General features: G+C 32.8%; 1 pseudogene across 1 annotated transcript; it reads right to left on the bottom strand.

Moving 5' to 3' along the window:
* Window positions 1-4,619: 4,619 nt before the first annotated feature.
* LOC145788908 (uncharacterized) lies at window positions 4,620-12,653 on the bottom strand (annotated as a pseudogene). The gene is made up of 5 exons (XR_014336574.1): window positions 12,021-12,653; window positions 7,838-8,083; window positions 6,794-6,886; window positions 6,007-6,208; window positions 4,620-5,002 (listed from the first exon to the last, which is right to left on the bottom strand). The product of XR_014336574.1 is annotated as an uncharacterized LOC145788908 (transcript).
* Window positions 12,654-21,949: the final 9,296 nt, after the last annotated feature.

Genomic DNA, 21,949 nt, shown 5'->3' with positions numbered 1-21,949 from the left:
TCACTTTTAAAAAACACGTTTGCTAACTTCACAAATTTTTGAATGGTGAGATTTTTATTTTATTTATTTTTCTTTAACTTTAGTTTTTTTGAAATCGGAGTAAAAAACATGTTTGCTAATTGTTTTCACTTTCAAAAAAATCTGGCTACAATTCTTAGAATTTCTGGAAATAAGAAAATTGTGATTTTACTTATTTTCAAAACAGGTTTCATTCTTTCCTACCACCCTCACCCTTCCGTCTTTGCTCTGGCAATCACCTTCGACCATTCCCTCCTTTTGGTAACTGACTATACTTGTTTTCATTTTGAAAAATGGTTATACAAATCTATTTTATAAGCTCACTTTCTAAATCTAGTAATTTATAATGTAAGAGAAATGAATGATTGATGATTAAAGAAAATATTAGAAGGAGAGTTGACTTTAATATTCTAAAGTAATTACAAATACACTGCCTAACATTTATTTAAAATATAGTTGTTCTTTGTAATTTTGAAAATTACAAATACCTCATTATCAAAAAATTTTATTTAACATAATTAATAGAAAGATGAAAATTTTAATTATTCTCCTACATAATAATAAAATTATTTGAATTGTTAGTTGAAATATAGTTATGACATCATTAAAAATAATTTATTTATTTATTAATAAAATGAGTTATTTGTTATGTAATTAGAAATTTAAAGAGGCAAGATGTAATTTTTAGAATCACATAGGGCAATATATATTTTAAGCAAATCTCAAGATGTTTATTTATAATTTATCAATATTTTAATAGACTATTACATCATTAGGCTTGAAAAAACTTTTTTATTAAAGTAGCACTACTCTTTGATTTTTTATGTTCTTGAGAACATATATACTAAATATGCTATTTATTGTAGTTTTTACAATAAAATAAAATAAAATAAAAAGAATAAAAAATAAACATGTTTTATGTTCTTTGTACATGGGGGGGGGGGGGGATAACCACAAGTTCGTAAACACTACTTCAAATATTGGGTTTCTAATTATTTTAATTTAAATTGGCACAAGTTTTTCAAATCTCAAAATGAATTTCTTAGGATGATCACTTCTTGAATTTTTTAGGGCTGCAAAAAGCATTTGGAGACTTATTTTCAAACTTTATAAACCTCAACGAATGAGAATAATATTTGCAATCAGTTAAAATTTTTGATTCATGACCATATGATTCAAAGTTCAAACTCAATATATGTAGTAGTTAGAATTGGAGGAATGATGACTTGGCTAAGGGTGTAGGTGTTCCTATGTTTAGAGGTCTTTAGTTAATTTTCTACTTTGCAGATGTGACGTGATTAACACAGCAGTTCTTTCTACCCAACTGATTGAGCAACGTGATGTAATAAACGGCCAGTGGAAGGAGAAGCACATCAATATCAACCGTAGAACCAGTTTACGGAACCATAGAAATCAATCCTGATGGCTCATCAAACAGCTACATATATTAGATTTAACTTGACAGTTTTTGTAGGATGCCTTCCAAAATTTATTGATCTTTGAAAAAGAATAGCAATTCCATCAAAATCAAACATTATTCAATCATCTGGATTTTTGAATTAGGATCTTCAAAAGTAAAACTGTGCAGTAATAATGAAATTACCATTACTCTCTGTGCATATTGTGGTAACAAATTTACAAACAATATCAAACCTATATCAACTAATCTTTTGGAATCTTTCAAGTCTTTGCATCAGAAAAGTTATATACAGAAAAATAAATCATACAACCACCTAGTATTATACAAAGCTGTGGTTTCAAGGAGAAGAATTGTGTTTCAAGGCTAGTGGATTTCAAAGACTCATGAGATTAGGACTTACTGGACTAAAAGGATTGAAATGGGTGAAAGTGGAGGCTGGCTCGATGCCTCATTTTGAAGTGTTATTAATACAGAAATGTGAGTTGGTAGAGGAGTTGCCCTCTACCATTGAATATCTAACCATCCTTAAATCTCTTTATTTGATTAATATTTCTAATGGATTGATTTCGAGCCTGAACAGACACTTAAAATGTGGGAATTATTGGAAAATTGCACACATTCCAGAAGTTAGGATTGTCAACACAAAATGTGGCTGTGGGAAGAAAATTATCTATAGCGGTAGAAGATAAATTATTGGATCATTACCATGTTTAGAATACTTATTATATATTCATTTATTTTCATGTGCTCTTGGTACTTGATTTGTTGTATTCATATTGGGATCAAATTTTTCTCTATTTTTTTTTTCTTTTCTCTATTAAATTTTTGTTTTTATTGTAGAGGGGGAGCTTGCTATTTGACCTCCTAATTTTGATCTTAGAGAGTTGGTAACTACACAAATATTTTAATTGGAACCCTGAATCTTAGGGTTGGTTTGGTGAGATTTTTATTTTATTTATTTTGCTTTAACTTTAAATTTTTTAAAAATTAAAATAAAAAACACAGTTGCTAATTGTTTTCACTTTTAAAAAAATTGGCTACGATTCTCAAAATTTGAGGAAATAAGAAAAATATGTTTTTATTTATTTTTAAAATAAGTTTCATTCCGTCCTACCTTCGTCACTCTTCCGTCCTCGGGCCACCGTCTCTACTCCAACGACCATCTCCAATCACTCTCCTTTTTTGATAACTTACTATATATACTTGTTTTCATTTTGAAAAATGATATATAAATCTATTTTCTATACTCATTTTCTAGACTCTGTGATATGTAATGTAAAAGAGATGAATGGTTGATAATTAGAAAAAATATTAGAGAGAGTTGACTTAAATATTCTAAGGTAAATTACAAATACACCTTCTATGATTTACTTAAAATATAGATTGCTTCCTATAATTTTAGAAATTACAAATATCTCATTATCAAAAAAATTTATTTAACAAAACTAATAAGAAAATAAAATTTGTAATTATTTTTCTATAATACCAAGGGATATTTACCAATAAATCCTATCTCACAAACAAGTATTCCAATTAGTCCCAAGTGTTTTCTATTGATTTGTTAAGTCCTATTAGTGGATAGTTTCTTTCCGTGTGATCTTATTTTTTATTTTGATAGTGTTTTGGTAGATAGTTATACCATTTTATTAATGTGGCATGTATGATGCGAATGTGATAGGTATTAATATCACACTCCAACGATGTGACACTTCAAAAAATAAAAACTTCTTAGTATACTTTTCTCAAACGTGACAACGTGAAAGGTATGATGTGACATTTCAAAAAAAATAAAAACTCTTTAATGTACTTTTCTCAAACGTGACAACGTGATGTGACACTTCAAAAAAATTTAAATACTCCTAAGTGTATTTTTTCCAAACGTGACAACGTGATAAGTATGATGTGACACTCTAAAAAAAATGAAAAACTCCTTAGTGCATTTTTCTCAAACGTGACAACGTGACGAGTATGATGTAACACTCTAAAAAAAATTAAAAATTCCTTAGTGTACTTTTTTCAAACGTGACAATGTGACAGGTATGATGGGATACTTCAAAAAAAAAAAAAATCCTTAGTATACTTTTTCCAAACGTGACATGTGATACTCTAACGTGGCAGATATGATGTGACACTCTAAAAAAATTTAAAACTCTTTAGTTTACTTTTTTCAAATGTGACACTCTAACGTGGAGGGCATGATGTGACACTAAAAAACTCTTTAGTATACTTTTTTTAAATGTGACACTCCAATGTAGCGTGCAAATGAGTCATTATACATCCAAAAGGACTAAATGGATCACAAGAAGAAATATTACAAGTCCAAAATATGGGATTTATTGGTGAATCTCCCATATAACAATAAAATTATCTAAATTGTTAATTAAAATATATTTCTGACATGATTAAAAACAATTAATTGATTTAATGATTTATTAATAAAATGGGTTATTTGTTATGTAATTAAAAACCTAAAAGAGAAGAATGTAATTTTCAAAATTACATAAAACAATCTGTATTTTGATCAAACCTCAAGGAATGTATTTATAATTTATCCAATATTCTAATAGAGCGCCACATGATTTGAAAAATGAATCTAACTTGTTGGCTAGAGTAGCACTACTCTTTGATTTTTTTATGTTTTGAGAACATGTATACTAAAATATGCTATTTATTTTAGTTTTTACAAAAATAAATAAATAAATAAACAGAATAAAGAATAAACATATTTTATGCTCTTTGTACATAGAAAACGTAAAAATTAACAAAAAAAGTAACCACAAGTTACTAAACACTACTTTTAATCATTATAATTTAAATTGGCACAAGTTTTTCAAATCTCAAAATGAATATTTCTTAGAATTATCACTTTTTGAATTTTTTAGGGCTGCAAAAAGCATTTGGACACTAATTTTCAAACTTTATAAACCTCGACGAATGAGAATAATATATGAACTTAGTTAAAATTTTTGTTTCATGATCATGTGATTCAAAGTTCAAATTCAATATTAGGCACTTCAACTCTACATAGATTAGATCTAACTTCACAATTTTTGTAGGATGCCTTCCAAAATTTATTGATCTTTGAAAAAGAATAGCAATTCCATCCAAATAAAACCTTATTCCATCATCTAGATTTGTGAATTAGGCTATGCCAAAGTAGAACCATGCAATAACAATGAAATTACTATTACTCTCTTTGTATTGTGGTAGCAAATTTACAAACAACATCAAACCTACATCATGTAAACTTTTGAAATCTTTCAAATCTTTGCATCAGAAAAGTTGTATACAGAAAAAAAATAATAAAAAAAATACAACCTAGTATTATACAAAGCAGTGGTATGACTTTTAACAACCCTTAGGCCTAGAGTATTTTGGGGGAAGAGATGGGCACCTTTCATTCATATCTGGGTATGGCTCCATTGTATTGTATCCAGGTAATTCCATTCTATACTTCCCTCGAATTTGGCAGAAAGGGAGCTTCACAGTGTCTGCATCTTTGCACCACTTTAGCAAGCGGCTTGAATTGTTTTCAAATAACTTGAGTGTGTAAGCATCTTTTAGCTGCAGTTTGGACAAGATAAATTAATAAAGCAATAATATGTGAAATTCCTAACCGGGGTTTTACATCCACACAACAATCAATTTCAGTTGAAAATCCATATTTACCCACACAGTTCAAGTTTAGTTTCATGATAGTAAAATAAAGGGCAAACTACATAAATATCCCTAAAGTATACCATTAATTTCATTTTCGTCTATAATTTTTAATTTGTATCAATTACATTCCTAAACTTTACACATTGATTCAATGTAGTCCCCTATCCTAACTATCGTCTCAAAAAAATATGAAAAATGCTTATGTCAGCTCCACATAAGGCATTTGGAGAGCATTAGAAGCAATTTCTCATTTTCCACCTAAATGAATCGCAAGACACGTGAAATGAACATTATTTACAAAATAAAACACATCTAAGACTTCCAATTCATTACTGAAAGTCAAATACATAGCGTGTTTGGCTCTTTGAATGATAGTATATGGTACAAATAGATGTGTCAAAATGCCCTTTATGTCCTTCAATGCTTGATGTGAGACTGGCATAAGCAATTTTTAGTATGTTTTTTAGACAACAGTTAAGAAAGGGACTGCATTGGATTAATGTGAGAAGTTTAGGGATGCAATTGATGCAAATTAAAGATATGGGACCAAAATGAAATCAAGGGTATACTTTAGGGACCATTTGTTTAATTTACCCTAAAATAAACTTAAATTCTTTATTTTTTGTACGTAAATAAGTACAAAGCAGATAGACAATAACAGTTCTATTAAGAAAAAAATTTGTCACTAATCATTCAATGCAAACTTAGGTGAAATGTGAGGGTTCAAGATCTTCCAACCTCATGCAAATACAATAACATAGTTTAAACCATCTAAGTACTGGATTTACATATAAGCCATTTTAATAAATAAATAAAAACATTTTATAGATCATGCAACATTAATTGGATGCAAATTTGAGACTTTTGTTATTTAAATTAATGAAATTGAATATTCACAACAAACTCACCGTAAACTCTGTAACTTGAATGGAGTTTGCAATTGGATCAAACAACCTTGCTTCCTTGTACATATCAAGAATGAAAACGACACATGATGTAGACTTTCCATCACTGTATATCCAATTGTCTTGCTTGGGAATTGTCAACAATTCATCAAAAGATGACCCCACGCGTTTCAGCTTCTACAAGAATTTCAGGAAGATCAAGGCCCTACACAGAAGTCCAATGTCAAATCAAATATTTAAACAAATACAGACAAGTACACATTTCATTTATTTTAAGTAGTACACCACAATTTAATGATGCTATTAGTCATTGTATATCACTTCATCTAGACCAACGTCTAAATTCAATGGCTTGCTGGTTAGGATCAAACTATCTTGTCTAGATTTGGTCCAAGAGATTGTCGATTAATCTCATGAACTGCTAGTACCAATACATTTCCCAAGTCGTCTTTGATGACAAAACAAGACAAACTAAACCAAACCAAATTAAGCCTTACGTTTCAATCAATTGGGGTAAGCTACATGAATCCTTTTTCACCATTCAGCTTTATCAACAAATATATACTTAGTTAAATGAGATAAATTCTTTTGTTTTTTTTTTACTATCCCAATTACACACTAGCGATACAGATGCCCGATACACCATTCCTCAATATAAAAGGACCCAAATTGATAACAACGGGAATCCTCTTTCGGTCATGAGAATCCCATCTATTTAAACTATGTTTTTCAACAAGCAAACCTTTATGAACTTTCGGTCAATAAAATGAGGACTAAATTGTTACAATACCTTAGTTCCCAGTCGCTTGTTCAAGGCTTCATTCCACATGTTAGCAGCATAATCAGGCTGTACATTATTCCAAACAGTCATAACAGAAGCAACCTGTTCCGTAACAAATTTGACAATCAAAACCAGTAAATGAAAATAAAACGCCCCATGCTGCATAATATACAAGAGAAAGAGGAGACAGAAAGGAACGCAGCACCAGCAAATAAGTTCTACATTACTAATGTCATCATTATGGTACTGCCAGTCTTAACCTTTTCAACCTTTACATGCCTCTGGAATGTGGTAGGTAGTAATGAATTAATTGAACAGATTTAGCTCTTCTAATTATTTCATTTTTACAACCAAACACATCTAATTGTCTAATTCATTAATAAATTGATTCTCAATTGCCCAATTCCTAAGCATATCTCAGGAGTGTGCAAAGATCATAGAACATAGAAAACCCAAAGGCCAGCATGAAGTTAACTTTGCAGTCGAGTATGAGAATCAAAATTCAGTTTTTTTTTTTTTTTTTTTTTTTTTTTTTAAATAACCCTTGGAATTCCGAAGGACTGGCTCCTTTGTGGGCCAGCTTGAATTTGGGACATCCACTCCTTACGGTGTAGTCTTGAGCTATCTGGTTTACGCTTTGAGTGTCATTTACATAGGTTTTTAGTGCTCGTGCAATATTACATGTTAGATAAATCACGAAGAGTGTTTATAATCAAGTTATACCTCATAGCCAGAGGATTCAAAGCAGTAGTGGGCAGAATATAATTCTTTGAAATATCAAATGGTACCAAACCTCTCCTTAATTTGACTAACCAAATGGCCGTTGATACAGTCGAGTGAAGAAGAAGAATTCATGTAGCTGACCCCATTTGATGAGACTTAAGAATTGGTTTGGTTTATCAAATGGTACCAAACCATACAACCGAAATATTTATAAATCACATAAATGTTGACAATGAAAAGCTTCAATAAAATAGAAAAAGTATATCATCCACTTATTTTGCAAACTAGGCCCAAACAATAAAATATGAAAAGGAAAAATAAATGTATTACCACATGAGCATCCAAGGGAGGCGGATAGTTCCCATCAATAGTGTCAATCCAGCTAAATATCAGGTTATGATAACCATAAGGCTTGCCCACCATGCTTAAAGCATACTCCCAAGCAGCAGTCTCATTAAACTTGGCCCGGACATCAGGATGCAAAGGAAGAAGTGAAATATGTGGATTGGACTCATCTTTAGTGAGCTCAAAGTTCCACCACTCATCCCATGGCAAAACATCAATTATTTCATATCCCTAAAACGAAATGTGAAACACCAGTTTTACATGAGTTTTAAGTCATGTTTGGTTTAAAGTGGTAACAATATGGAACTAACAACAATTTGTAGAAGAAGTACAATGTACCAAATGCTATGCTAAAACTTCAGCATACACTACATGTGAGAATAATATTAGTATATATATTATGTAAATATTGTTTCCAATTTAGGATTGGTTTAGGTTTATTCTTCTTGTTTCCTATTTATGATTGGTCTAGGTTTACTCTTGTTTCCCATTTAGGATTGTTGTTCTATATCTATTAGAATTCTATATCAGTGATGCATTCGTTTAGGATTAAGATTAGGATTTAGTGTTCTATATAAGTGATGTATTCTTTGTTCAGTAAATACAATTGAATATACAGAAATTCTTCAAAATTCTTACATGGTATCAGAGTTGTGTTCGAAACCCTAACCTCTTATTTCTGGTTCGTCGTTTCCCTCTCTGGTTTACGATCGATCGAAGTTCCTTGCTTCGTGGGTTGTATAGGTCTCTCTCGCCGAAAGACTCCCCTCTGACGTGATTCACCTCCTCTTTCTGGTCAACCCATCTGTTCAACGTGGTAGTTGTGCTTCGATTCCTCATCTATTCTTGACTTCTTCTCTCTGACTCACTGCTGTCTTTGATCGTGTTTTTTTCCGGTTCGCTGATTCGTTCTCTCTGGTTCGCGACTCGCGTCACTCTTTGCTCGCCGCATCTACTAGTTGCCTCGGTGCTTCTTGTTCTCTGCTTGTGACTCACGAGTGATTGATCTCTTGTTAGAGTTACGACATCAGTTCTTCGACTTTGTCTTCCTCAATTGTTGGAATTGTGACATCAGTTGCACCTGTTAGAGTCACGACCTACATCGTGACATCTCTCTCTCTCTCTTGTTCTGAGTCTGGTGGACCTGGGTGTTTTTCTTTGGCTGACCACTGTTCTCTTTTATTCTTGTTTGGACCAAACAAGTTTCTTGATATTACATAGTTGCCCCATCAGCTTTCAGTTTATTACGGTTCTCTATTGTTTTTTTGGTTCATTATGATGATAACGGGTTCAGCTTCCGTAAAGCCCAAGAATGGGTTCCTTGCCTCAGATGAGTGTGCCTTCTGTCATCAGAGGGGCCATTGGAAGTATCACTGTCCCAAGAAGGAATTGGGATGTCTGTCTGGCTCGTATTCTCAGCAGTTTAGGACCCAATTTTGCCCTTCTTCTCCGAGTATTGTTCAGGCTTCCACCGATTCTACTGCATCTGCTCCAGCTCCTGATCCTGACTTGGCTTCCTTGAGTGCTCAGATTAGTCAACTTCAACATACACTGTCTACCTCCCAGCCATCTTCGTCTGTCTCCATTGTTTCCTCTCTTCATTCAGGTTTTCTTAGGTCTTCTTCAAATATCTCTTCATCTGTCTGCCTTTTTGACTCTGGTGTCTGTCATCATATGACTACTCATCTCTCCTTACTTCAGAATTATACTCTCCCTCTATTTTCTATTACTGTTAATGCTGCTAATGGGTCTGGTATGTCAGTTATATCTATTGGGTCTGTCCTACCGTCTGCTATGTCTGCAGTCTCTATTCCGTCTGTCTTATATATTCCTCAGTTATCTGTCAGTTTATTATCTATTAGTCAACTTGATGCCTTTGGTTTTGATGTTATTTTTTATTCTTTTATCTGTTTTGTGCAGGATTGGATCTCCAAGCAGCAGATTGGGACTAGCCGTAGAGTTTGAGACCTCTATGTAGTGGAGAGCTTGCATTTGCCTATGACTACCTCTCCAACTGCCTTTCCTTCTTTTCAGTTAGATTCTCTGTCAAGTCTTTTCTATTTGTGGCATTCTAGATTAGGGCATTTGTCTGCTGACCGCTTACCGTCTTTAGCTCAGTCAGGTATATTGGGTAAAGTTTCTCCTAGTTAACTTACCGAGTGTCGGGGGTGTAAACTTGCCAAAATGACAGTCTTACCTTTCCGTAAAAGTATTTCTATATCTGCTACACCATTTTCTTTAGTTCATACCGATATCTGGGGCCCTTCTCCTGTTCTCACCAAAGGGGGTTCTGCATACTATGTGTCATTTGTTGATGACTGCACCTGTTACACTTGGGTTTATCTTATGACTCATATGTCTGATTTCTATCAGATATACCGTACCTTTCAGTCTATGATTACTACTCAATTTGGGTCTACACTTAAAGTGTTATAGTTTGACTTGGGTGGGGAATATTTTAAAAGAGTTCTATGAGTATTTGGCCAATTTGGGTACCATTCACCAAACGTCCTTTACAGATAAACCTACTTAAAATGGTCGAGCCGAGCGTAAACACCGTCATCTCCTTGAGACAACTAGGTCTCTTCTTCTCTTTGCCTCAGTTCCAGCTCCACTCTGGGAAGAGGCAGTTCTTACTGCTGTTTTTCTTCTCAACCACATGCCTACTCCCCTTCTTTCTGGTCGCTCTCCTTATGAGGCTTTGTTCTTTCAAATTCCTAACTACTTTCTTCTTCGTGTGTTTGGGTCTGCCTGTTTTGTCCATCTTCCCTGCAAAGATAGGACCAAACTTAGTGCCCGATCTGTCCTCTGTGTCTTTTTGGGTTATAGTCCTACTCAAAAAGGCTATCAGTGTTACAACCCTACTTCCCGTCGTCTATATGTCTCTCGTCGTCTTTGTAAACGAGTCAAGTTAAGCGTAGTAAATAGGTTGTGCAAGTTTGACTTGAAAACTTAATGAGCATGGTTTGTTTATATTTCGAGTCCATCTCAGACTAAATTTAATCAAATGAATCATGAGGCGAAAAGTGAAAAATGATTGAAGGCTATTGACTCAGGATTTTAACCAGTCCCATTCACCAGTAAGGCTATTACCAACAAGTTCCATCCTCATACTAAAATAGTTAATATAGTGACAACAATAAAATCAAAGTTCCTAAATTAACCACAAGAATTGAATTTATCAAAACCAGCTACAGTGTCAAGGACTCTGCACCAACTAGGTTGCTATCTGATATAAATTCTCAAGTCTAAAATTTCCTTTTGAAATGTCATCTTCTATAAATTCTCAAACATCATCTGAATTTGAGCATAGCTCAAGTGGATGTACTTCCAGGTTTCTAAAGGGAGGTTTGGCATTCAAGCTTATGGAGATGCATCGAATGCCCGGCTGTACTAACCCTAACTTAATAAAAATGTCTAAGCATCATCTTGTAGCTGATTATCTAGACGTACATAACATAAAATCAGAATTTCAATAGCTTTCTTTTCTTTTCTCTCCTATTATTTATTTATTTTATTCTGCCCAACAAAAAGAACAATAGTGTACTGTTAAGGTAATAGAAACCTTGATTTCAGACGTGAATGCCATTTCAACATATGACATGAGTCCAAAAGTTTAAAACAATGATGAAATTTCCAAATTCCAACTTATTTAATTGTGCTATAAACAATAATGAAATTAACATTACTCTCTGCATATTGTGGTAGCAAATTTACAAACAACAACAACCTACATCGACTAATCTTTTTGGAATCTTTCAAACCTACACTAATGAAAGTGTCCATGCTTCTTCGGCAACTCCAAATATGACTAAAATCAAGGATCTCGATAGTATAAATGTCTAATTACTTCATTTTCTTCATTCGATGAGCAAACACACTAGTTGGTTGACAACAAGAGCCAATATGTGAAATTTATACATGTTTACACTCACACATTCCATCAGTCTAACTAATCAGCAGAAATAATGCATCATGCATCAAACCACATGAATTCAAATTGTCACTAATAAAAAATTATAATGAAAATCAAACCCTAAGTTGTATAGCTTCATCATTCAGAAAATTGAACTGGAAAGAGGCAAATCAAATTAGAATATAGCACATACACATACACATACACGTACATGTATATACATAGAGAGAGAGAGAGAGGGAGGGAGAGTACCCAAATTAATCTGTTGAGAACCATTGTTATGACGAAAGCATTCCACAAGCGCAGCGACTTCTTCTTCGGAGAGCGGTCCACCAAGAACCTCGCGTCGTTGTTCTTCTACCTATAGCAAATCAACTGCTTCTTCGGCCAGAGCATAAGTGCCGGTCCATTTCCGGTCGAGCTGTCCAGGTCCAAAGGGAGAGAATCTCGGTGGTTCACGGTACCCAATTGGTTCAACCGAAGGGTTAGTCTCAGAGTATGAGTATCTGAAATCAAAGGGTAGATTTGATTTCAATGAAAAATCGAAGACTTTCCCTGATTTCAATGAAGCTTTGTTTTGACTATTCCCTTGCTTATTTTCCTTGTTCTTGTTATCGGGTTTAAGGGTTTTGGACGTGAATGAAAATGGAGGTTCATAATTATATCTTCATTTTGGGATACATAGGAGTGTTGGCTGGGTTACATCATGAAAGGGGATCATCGAGTGTAGGGGGTTAGGGTTTGATATCTTGAATGACGCCATGGAAATATCTTTACTAGCATTGGTGGAAGGTAACTACTTTTTTGCTAGCAACTCTCAGCCAAGAAAGAGAGTCACCATAGGTGGAGACACAGTTGGGCAGTTAACAATCAGTTGAAACCTGAAGACTTGTTCGTTTTTCAGAGTAAAGGGAGTAAAGGATCTAAATTAGAGTAGTTTGTTTGGTTTTAATTTTTTGAATTTAATTTTTTTAAAATTTAATTTTTTATTTTTAGTGAATATTTTTAAATTTTTAAATAATTTTTAATTTTTTTTTAGATATACGTTACTTAGATGTATTTAAAAAATAAAATATTTATAAAAAAATATTTTAAAAAATCAATAAATACACAAGAATACGAAAAATATACTAAATTTTTGTATTTTTTTTATTTAATGAATTTTTTAAAGATTTTTTCCACAAATATTATACTTCTTAAGTGTATTTGCATTAGGTGTATTTAAAAATTTTAAAAATTACTTAAAATATTAAAAATATTCAGTAAAAATAAAAAAATACAAAAAATAAAAAGTTTTAATTTTTTAAAAAGTGAATACTGAAAATCATAACCAAACAGAGTGATTTTTATTTTTCACTATTTCATCCTCTTCGACTTTGTTTTAAATAAATGAAACATGCATTTTGGTAATGATATCAACACAAATATACCTCTATATATTTAAGGATTATAGAAGCAATCTGACATAACTTAAGAATTTGGAACCAATGAGATCAATATTTTTTATGAACCAAACTTTTGAGAAGAATTTCATAAGATGAAACGAACAAGACAATGTCTAAATAAGAGGGAAATGATAGTCATCATTTCTTAAAATTAATAATGAAAAACAATTTAGTTCGTTACATAGTTGGTTTGGGAAATCTAAAAAATGGACTAGGGCCACTTTCATTAAGGTCTCGTTTGGAGATAAGTTATTTTAGTAATTTTTTAATTTTTTACGAAAAGATTTGCAAAAAAGTAGAGAGAGTGATTTAACAATTTATAATGATTTTTTGACTAAAATAATTACTCCCTGAACGGGACCTAAGTTCTCTAAATTTGTAAAAACCAACCTCCATCTTGGCTTGATTTTAACCTAGTTTTGGGAACTTTTATCAAATAAAGGTTGGCATGCCTACTTCTGAAATGCATTTATCAGACTCTTTAAAATGTTTTGTCTGAATTATAAATTTGGATAGGAATTTGAAAAAAGAAAAAGAAATGAAAATATGAGAAAATTAAAATTAAAAAAAAAGTTTTATATTTCATTTACATTTCATTCGTTTTTTTTCTTTCTCTATCCAAATTCCTTGCCAAATCTATAATTCAAACGTGTAAGACTGTATTAAAATCATGAATTTAGGTAGAAATTTAAAAAAAGAAAATGAAAAGATAAGCGAAATGTTAAACCCTAAACCTTAAGAGCTATATTTAGATTATGAATTTAAGTTGGGATTTAAATTTTTAAACACTTTTCATTTTTCCTTTTCAAAGGCTAGTCAAATCGATAATCCAAACAAGGTTTCAACGTGAAATCCCTTCAGCATAATATATCCATGAATTCACATTTTAACTATTCAACGACTTGGCCTACATAAGTTATAATAGAAAACGTATTCTCAACTTTACATTTTAACAAACACCTCACGCAGACAATGAGGTGAGTATTCTTGGGCGCAGAGAGAGAGACAGAGAGAGAGGGGCAAGCGTTGGATTTGTCATGTTTTTTTGATAGGCCAATGCCCAATTTTCATACCCACTTTATCTGGACCTTAAATATATGGGTTGGACTCATGAGCCAGCCCATAGACCCATGTCGGAGGTTCATACAAACCTCATATATATATATATATATATATATTAAATAATAGATATAATTTCTCTCTCTCTCTCACTTTTATTTTTATTTTTTTGTCTACATATACAGTTTTAGTAAAATAATAAAATTAAAATTGATAAAAATAAATAAGTAGCACAGTACTAGCACTCCAACTGTGAAAGTAGTGAATATATTTTTATGAAATTAAAGATGCATAGAATTTAATAACATAAACATAATGAATGTAATTATGTATTTTAAGAAATAAAGTTTATTTTTTGTTTTTCTTGATTCAGCCTCTGTTTGGCAAGTTGGTTCTTGGGCTTTTTTGGCTATTTTAGCCACAAAAGACAAAATAGGCTATTTTAGCCATAACAAACAAAATATCACATCCAACCCATAATCATTACATTCTTCTCTCACAAAAAAACTCAAAAAAGTCAAAAAGCCAAAAAGCCCTTCCCAAACCAAGCTTTTAAGCCCAGGCTAAAATAGCCAAAAAAGCCAAAAAGTCAAAAAGCCAACCCACTTCCCAAACGGAGGCTCAATATTCTACTTTAATTATTGTAATGCACTTTAAGATTTTGTGTTATAAGTTTTAATTTTTTTCGTAATTGTTTTATGAATTTAATAAAAAAGCTCAAATTAAAGTCGAAATTAGGCTCATATGACCAAGTCCAACTTGAAGCCATGGACTTGGGCCTCAAATTTTTGGTTTGGACGAGCACGTTGCTGAGGTTTAAGTTCACTTCTTTGGCTAATTTTTTTTTGAATTATTTTTAAATTTTTATAATTTTTAAAAATTTTGAATAAATTATTTTATTTTATTCTTGTCTAAATGATTCTATTTTTAATTTTTTAAAAAACAAAAGATAAAATAAGTCAAACTAAAAAAAAAAAGGACAAAAAAAACTGACTGCTAGAAAGCCATGGCATAGATGGTACTATTATTAGGCCATAATAAGTCGTATTATGATTATTTAAATTGTTTATCATTTATGTTTCTCCGTATAAATCATCAATTTAAAAATAAAAGATGAATTATATTAACGGTCTCTATAGTTTGAGAATTGTGTCATTTTAATTCTTGACTTTTCAATTATAATATATTTGATCCTGAATTTTGAATCTTGTTTCAAGTAAGAACAATTGAAAATACCATTGCTTAATTTCGAGGGCAAAATCGTCAATTTGATAAAATATAAACTAATTTGAAAAATAAATGTCAAAAAATATTTTAGAATTTTTAAAAATTATTTCTACCCACTAAAGATAAAATTATGTAAAATTAATAAATCTTTTAGACATCTATTTTTTTTAAACTAAATTAATTTTTATTATTTGTTTGGATAATGATCATGTAATGAGTAGTTGTTTTTATTTTCATTAAATTAGTTTATATTTTTTCAAAAGTCAAATATAACGACAACTTTGATATCATTATTAAACCAATCCATTAAATTAAAAAATTCAAAACTAAAAACATTTCATATATTAAATATACCGATTGTACATTAAAATCCTGGCAACCACTCATTATATGATCATGATCTAAACACATAATAAAAATTAATTTGATAAAATAAATAAATAAATGTCCAAAAAATTTATCAATTTTATATAATTTTATCTTTGATGGATAGAAATAATTTTTTAAAATTCAAAAATATTTTTTTTGACATTTATTTTTATCAAATTAGTTTATATTTTATCAAATTGACGCTTTTACTATTAAGATTAAGTAATGGTATTTTCAATTGTCTTTATTTATAAGATTTAAAATTCATTATCAAGTGTGTCACAATTAAAAAATCAGGAGTCAAAGTCATATGAGTTTCAAATTATAAGGACGGTTAGTATAATTTACCGTAAAAACAATCAACAACAGTGAATAAAGTTTTGAATAAAAAATGATTGTGATAATTTCTAGGGGTGCAACTCGGGCGGGTTCGGTCGGGTTGGGAGTCTGCCCAAGCCCGACCCGAATTGTATTTGGCACTGCCCAAGCCCGCCCAAGCCTGACCATGAACCCGAGCATTGTTGCCCAAGCCCGACCCAAGCTTTGTATTTTGAACTCGGGTTAGCCCGAATTGCCCGAGTCCAGAAACCTGTAGGTAGATCTAAGGGTAGACATAAAAGATGCTAATCTAATGGTAGAAAACTAACCAAAAATAAATAAAAAATAAAAAATTAAGACTAACTCTTTTACTTAATTTATATATATTACATAATTTATTAAATTATATATATATATATTATATATTATAATTTATATAATATATTAAATTGAATTCGGGTTCGGGTTGCTCGGGTTGGCCATTGATTCTGCCCAAGTCCGGCCCAAATTGCAATTCGGGCATCAAAAATCTGCCCAAGCCCGTCCAGATTACAAGATATAGTTGCCCAAGCCCTAAAAAAACTCGGGCTGGGCTCGAGTTGCTCGAGTTGAGCCCCGAGTTGCACCCCTAATAATTTCTAAAGGACAAAATTAACAATTTATGGTCTGTTTTTGGCAATCCTAAATTTTCTCCGCACACAATTGTACCATATCACACCGTCTATCTTCAGAAAGAAAATTTGAGTATTGGGTTATATAATTTAAGTTATTCAAATTTTAATATCATTTTGATTATCAATTTAAACTTTACTGTACAAGAGTCTCCAACTCAACCAGATGAATTAAAATAAAATAAAAAATTTTAAATTAATGTTCTGTTTATTAAGATGAAAAATATTTTCTAATAGATTTTTTATTTTATTTTTTTTATGGTTGGCGATGGTGGTGGGAACAAAGGTAGAATGGAAGTGCGGGGTGGCGGCGGCGGTGATGGAGATAAAGATGGTAGTCGTGGTGATGGTAGGGTAGTGGTGGAGGTGATAGTGGTAATGGTAATTAATAGTGTTCGTGGTTCGGTTGCAACCTCAGAACCTTCAATCCGTCATCCGTCCGAAACTAGGTGGATTGGAGAAAATCTATCTGCAATCGTTCGCCGAATTGGTAAATGCAGATCGAGCGGATTGACAGATTGATAGATAGATGCAAATCGATTGGGCAGTTTATATTTTTACAAATTACTAGAAAAGGGAGCTTTGGACACCGAACCTTTTGCGATGGTTTGAAAATCATCATGTTTTTGCCACAACAAATGAAGCTGTCATCAAATTAATTTTTTTTGCGACGGAAAATCTAAAACCGTGGCAAGAAATAGTATCAAACGTGATGGTTTGTTATCCGTCAATTTTTTTTTGGTGTTTGCGATTGTTTTAAATTTTTTGCGACGCCTTTTTGTTCCTTCGTCGCAAAATGTCATATTTGTGCTCTCCCTCGCCCTCTCTCTTTTCCCGCTCTTCCCTACCCTTTCAGTATTCTCTTCTCAGAAAAAAAAAAAAAAAAAAAAACTTCCGTCTTCTCCCTCTGTCTCTTTCGCTCCAGTCGTCTCTCTGTCTCTCGCAGTCCCAACACCACCAGCATGGGAAGAGTTCCAGGTAACCTTCCTCTCCTCTTCTTTCCTCTCACACTCGCTCGCACAAACCCTAACAATCTCTCTCTCGCTCTTGCTCTCGCTCTCGTTCTGTTCATATGGTGATTCTAAAAATTTCCATAGTGAATCACCATGGGATTTGCTCCTTCATGTAATTCTCCCTTTTGGAATTGGAATTTGGAGCTATATTATAAAAACTTAGGCTTATAATTTTGGGGATTTCAAAGGAACAGAACAAGATGGAGAAAAACCCTCTATCCCTTCTCTCCCTCTCTTTAATATATACACAAATAGATTAATATCATATTGGGTTTTCAATTCAGCCATCTTTGTTTCCCTATTAATATATCACATTCAGATATAGTGCCCACCCATGCAATGAAATGGATTTTGAGTTCCTGAAATTTTCTTTCTGAATAGTGAATTTAGTTACAGAAGTCCTGTTTGTGCATTCTTACTGCTGGTACATAAAATTTGGAATATATCAGTAACTATCAACTTGAAGATAGTTCACAACCAGATGTAACAGTTCCTACTTTTGATATCTCTGTTTGTAAAATTCCTCAAAAGCTGCTAAAAAGTTTCAGGGTATTTCTTCTTTTGACTAGAACCATGTTTCAACAGATATTTTATTTTGTTTTCTTAACGCTGTGTTTGGTTAGGAGATTTGAGGAGGGATTTGGAAAGGGAAATGGAAAAGGTGTGTGAAACTAGGTGAATTATAAGTATGCGTTATTCACATTTCACCTACCTTTATGTTTTATTCACATTTCATCTACCTTTTCCATTTCCCTTTCCAAATCCCTCCTCAAATCCCTCAACCAAACACAGCATAAGTGTTTCAATTGGAATGGGTTCCTTGTAAGCCTATGGGAAATGTTTAAGTTTTAGAGTATATGTTGAGATCAATATTTTAACCTCAATCTCTTCATAAATTCAAAATGCAAACACACCAGAAAATGTGCTCACTAATGCTTCTCAAAGCATGGCCACTGTCAATTGTGGAATCCAAACTATTCTATATTCAACAACCTAATACTGCTGAAATCTCAAACTGAAAAATTCCAAAATAATTAGGACCACATATTCAAACTTAACAGGGCTGACTTTGTGATTCTCAATCCCTAAATTGCAATGTATTCTTATTTATCGAATCATAGAATCATATCTTAATATTCGCATATTTTAAGATTTTTATATGATCTAATGATTACGATTGCATTAAAGTGGGAGGATAGAGAGATTTGGCACAGAGAATCTTTAACCCTGAGAGATACACAATGCATACCACATGAAAGAAAAATTATTAAATGCACATAAGCATTGGGTCCATGACAATCACAAATTGAAATCTCGCATATTGTCTTTCCAAATATTAACACAAAAAGCAACAAATTTCACTGTATAAATTAATTACATTCAAATTAAAACTTAAAATAGCAAATGCCAAGGACCACCACTTCTCCACATGAAGAGGTGAATTAACTCCAACTCCTACACAACAGAGCCCCAAGTGTGCACTACAGCATTGTGTGATTTTAAAGGTTGCTATGATTGGATTCTCCTTAGGACAACCCTTTTTATAGTTGGAGATAACCAGCTCTTCAAAGTATTACAAACTGATCTAAAAACCCAAACTATATTGGTTTTTTTTATTTTTTATTTTATTTTTATCGACCACAAACTATATTGGTTTGGTTTAGGTCCAATTCCATTTTCTATTTTTGGGTGAATGAGTCATAAAATAAAACAAGCAAACTATATAGATATACAAGGGGCATACCCCAACCCTAAAAAGAGCTATACAAAATTAAAACCCACAGAACAAAAACAACAACTAAACTAGCCAAACCACTCAGGCTACGAACCACATAATCCTGTTCATAACCCCCATCCAAAAAAAGGAGGGGGGGCATGAACAAGAACCAAAATAGACCCAAACTGCCATAACAGCCCTGTGAAGAAAACCACCCTACACAGCCCATAGGAGATAGCCAACAAAAACAACTATAATATTGGCCCAATATCCAAGTAAACACTACACCAACGAAACAGGTAACAGAATTCATCACCCAAACCTTACAACCAGATAAATAAACAAAACACAGACTGTCCAGTAATTAATACAAATACAATCCATAGGAAATTAAGACAACGACTATCCATAGGAGAAGATATGTGCTGGAACTGGCGCAGAAAAGTGCAATATAAGCCCAACACCAAAATGAACTGCCCTCAATTCCAGCAGAGGTATCAATACAACCTGTGAAAACCAAAACAGAAAGAACAAAGAAGGAGAACTAAAGGAAGATTGAGGATATGATAAATAACCTGAGGCAAACCTCACTCAAATATGCACTAAAAATCTCAACACTCAATAGCAAAGCCACTCTCAAAGAAACAGGTTATAGAACCATATCTAAACCAAGTCAAAAATATATCCTCACTTCACTATGCTCTCACCAATGAATTCCCTACAGCTGTGCCAGCAACTGACATAATCCTGCAAGAAAACAAAGTTAGGAGCACTCTTATAAAATTTCACAACACTTAACCCACAAGCTCACTAAGACCACCACCTGACTATATACTCACATCACACTCAACCTTCAATCCCTAAGAAGGGCCAGCATGACAACCTGCATAGCAAACTATTAGGAAAATCATATAGCTCACAGTTCACTCAACCCTGATTATGGAATCACACCACACTCAACTCACTACTCCGTTCAATCACTTCCAGCACCATAACAGGTATACCAGCAGCTAGAAAAGAGAGAGGACCACCTGCAAAATCTATTAGAGATACCCATTGAAACATTAAGGAGTATCACCCCTAAGTAGGCCTGTAAATGGATCGGATTCGGATCGGATCTGTCAAAATCCGAATCCGATCCGATTATGTCAAACCCGAATCCGATCCGAACCCGTTTAGTCTATATCCGATTATAGATATCCGAATCCGAATCCGATGATTTCGGATATCCGATCCGATAATCCGATCCGATCCATTTATTTATTTATTGAGCTACAATTTTATATAATTTGATTTTTTTTTTTCATTTTGTGTTTTTTTTCATTCAAATTGAGAATACTCGAATCGGATTATCGGGTTATCGGGTCGGGTCGGATTTTTGCAGATTCAATCCGTTTAATAAATGGATTAAACGGATTCGGGTTATCGGATCAGATTTTTTGTAAACGGATTCGGATTATTGGATCGGATTCGGGTTAAATCCGATCCATTGACAGCCCTACCCCTAAGGATAGATGAGGGCAGTCTCCAAACCATGAATCATTTGAATGTCTTTTTAAATTCTTCAGAGACAACACTCTAAATCTAACCATATTAAAAATGTTCAAAACAAAAAACTTCTTCAGGAATTTTCTCTTTGGTAAAAACTCTATTATTTCTCTTAAGCCAAATGAGATAAATAGTGCAATTTAGAGCAAGCTTGGAAATAATAGAGCCAAGAGAATTACCCTTAACAGATTTAGCAATATAAGACACCAGCCCAGTCTAATTTAACACAGGCCAAGCCACTTTGATCTTAGTTTTAATATTCATCCACACTCTCTGTAACGCCCTCAAAATAATAACATTAAACCCATCAAATAAGACATGCATTGAGATGTAAAAGTTCCACATTCTTCCATTTATCAGAGTTCTATTACATAAGTATTACATGTTAACAACAAAAGCAAATGCCCTAAGGGCTTACAGCTTTCCAAGTTAACACTTGGTTACAACAAAAGAGTACTAACTCATACACATTAAGCCCTTGGCTTGAATTTACATGTAATACATCAAAAGTAAAACAACAAAAGTGTGCCCGCCTCTAGCCTCCCAAGCTATGTCCTTGGAGGTGGCATGCTACCTGTACCTGAAAATGATATTCCCATATAGGGTGAGCCACAGCCCAGTAGAAATATACTAAACCAACCATGAACAATGACTAAAAGATTAGCAATTGATAGATGGCCAACACTGATACATTCACATAAATCACATATTTATGTCATACGACTTATGAGTCCAAGTTACCTTTCATTTTCCCTTTTTCAACAGATAGACATATTAGCTCTATCATCATCTCAACAGATATGTATAAAAACTA

This window comes from Camellia sinensis, chromosome 7 (genome assembly GCF_055761805.1).
Source record: "Camellia sinensis isolate YWXY chromosome 7, ASM5576180v1, whole genome shotgun sequence".
Taxonomy (NCBI): Eukaryota; Viridiplantae; Streptophyta; class Magnoliopsida; order Ericales; family Theaceae; genus Camellia; species Camellia sinensis.
Note: the sequence above shows the minus strand (reverse complement) of the source record. Positions and strands in the feature narration are given on the sequence as shown.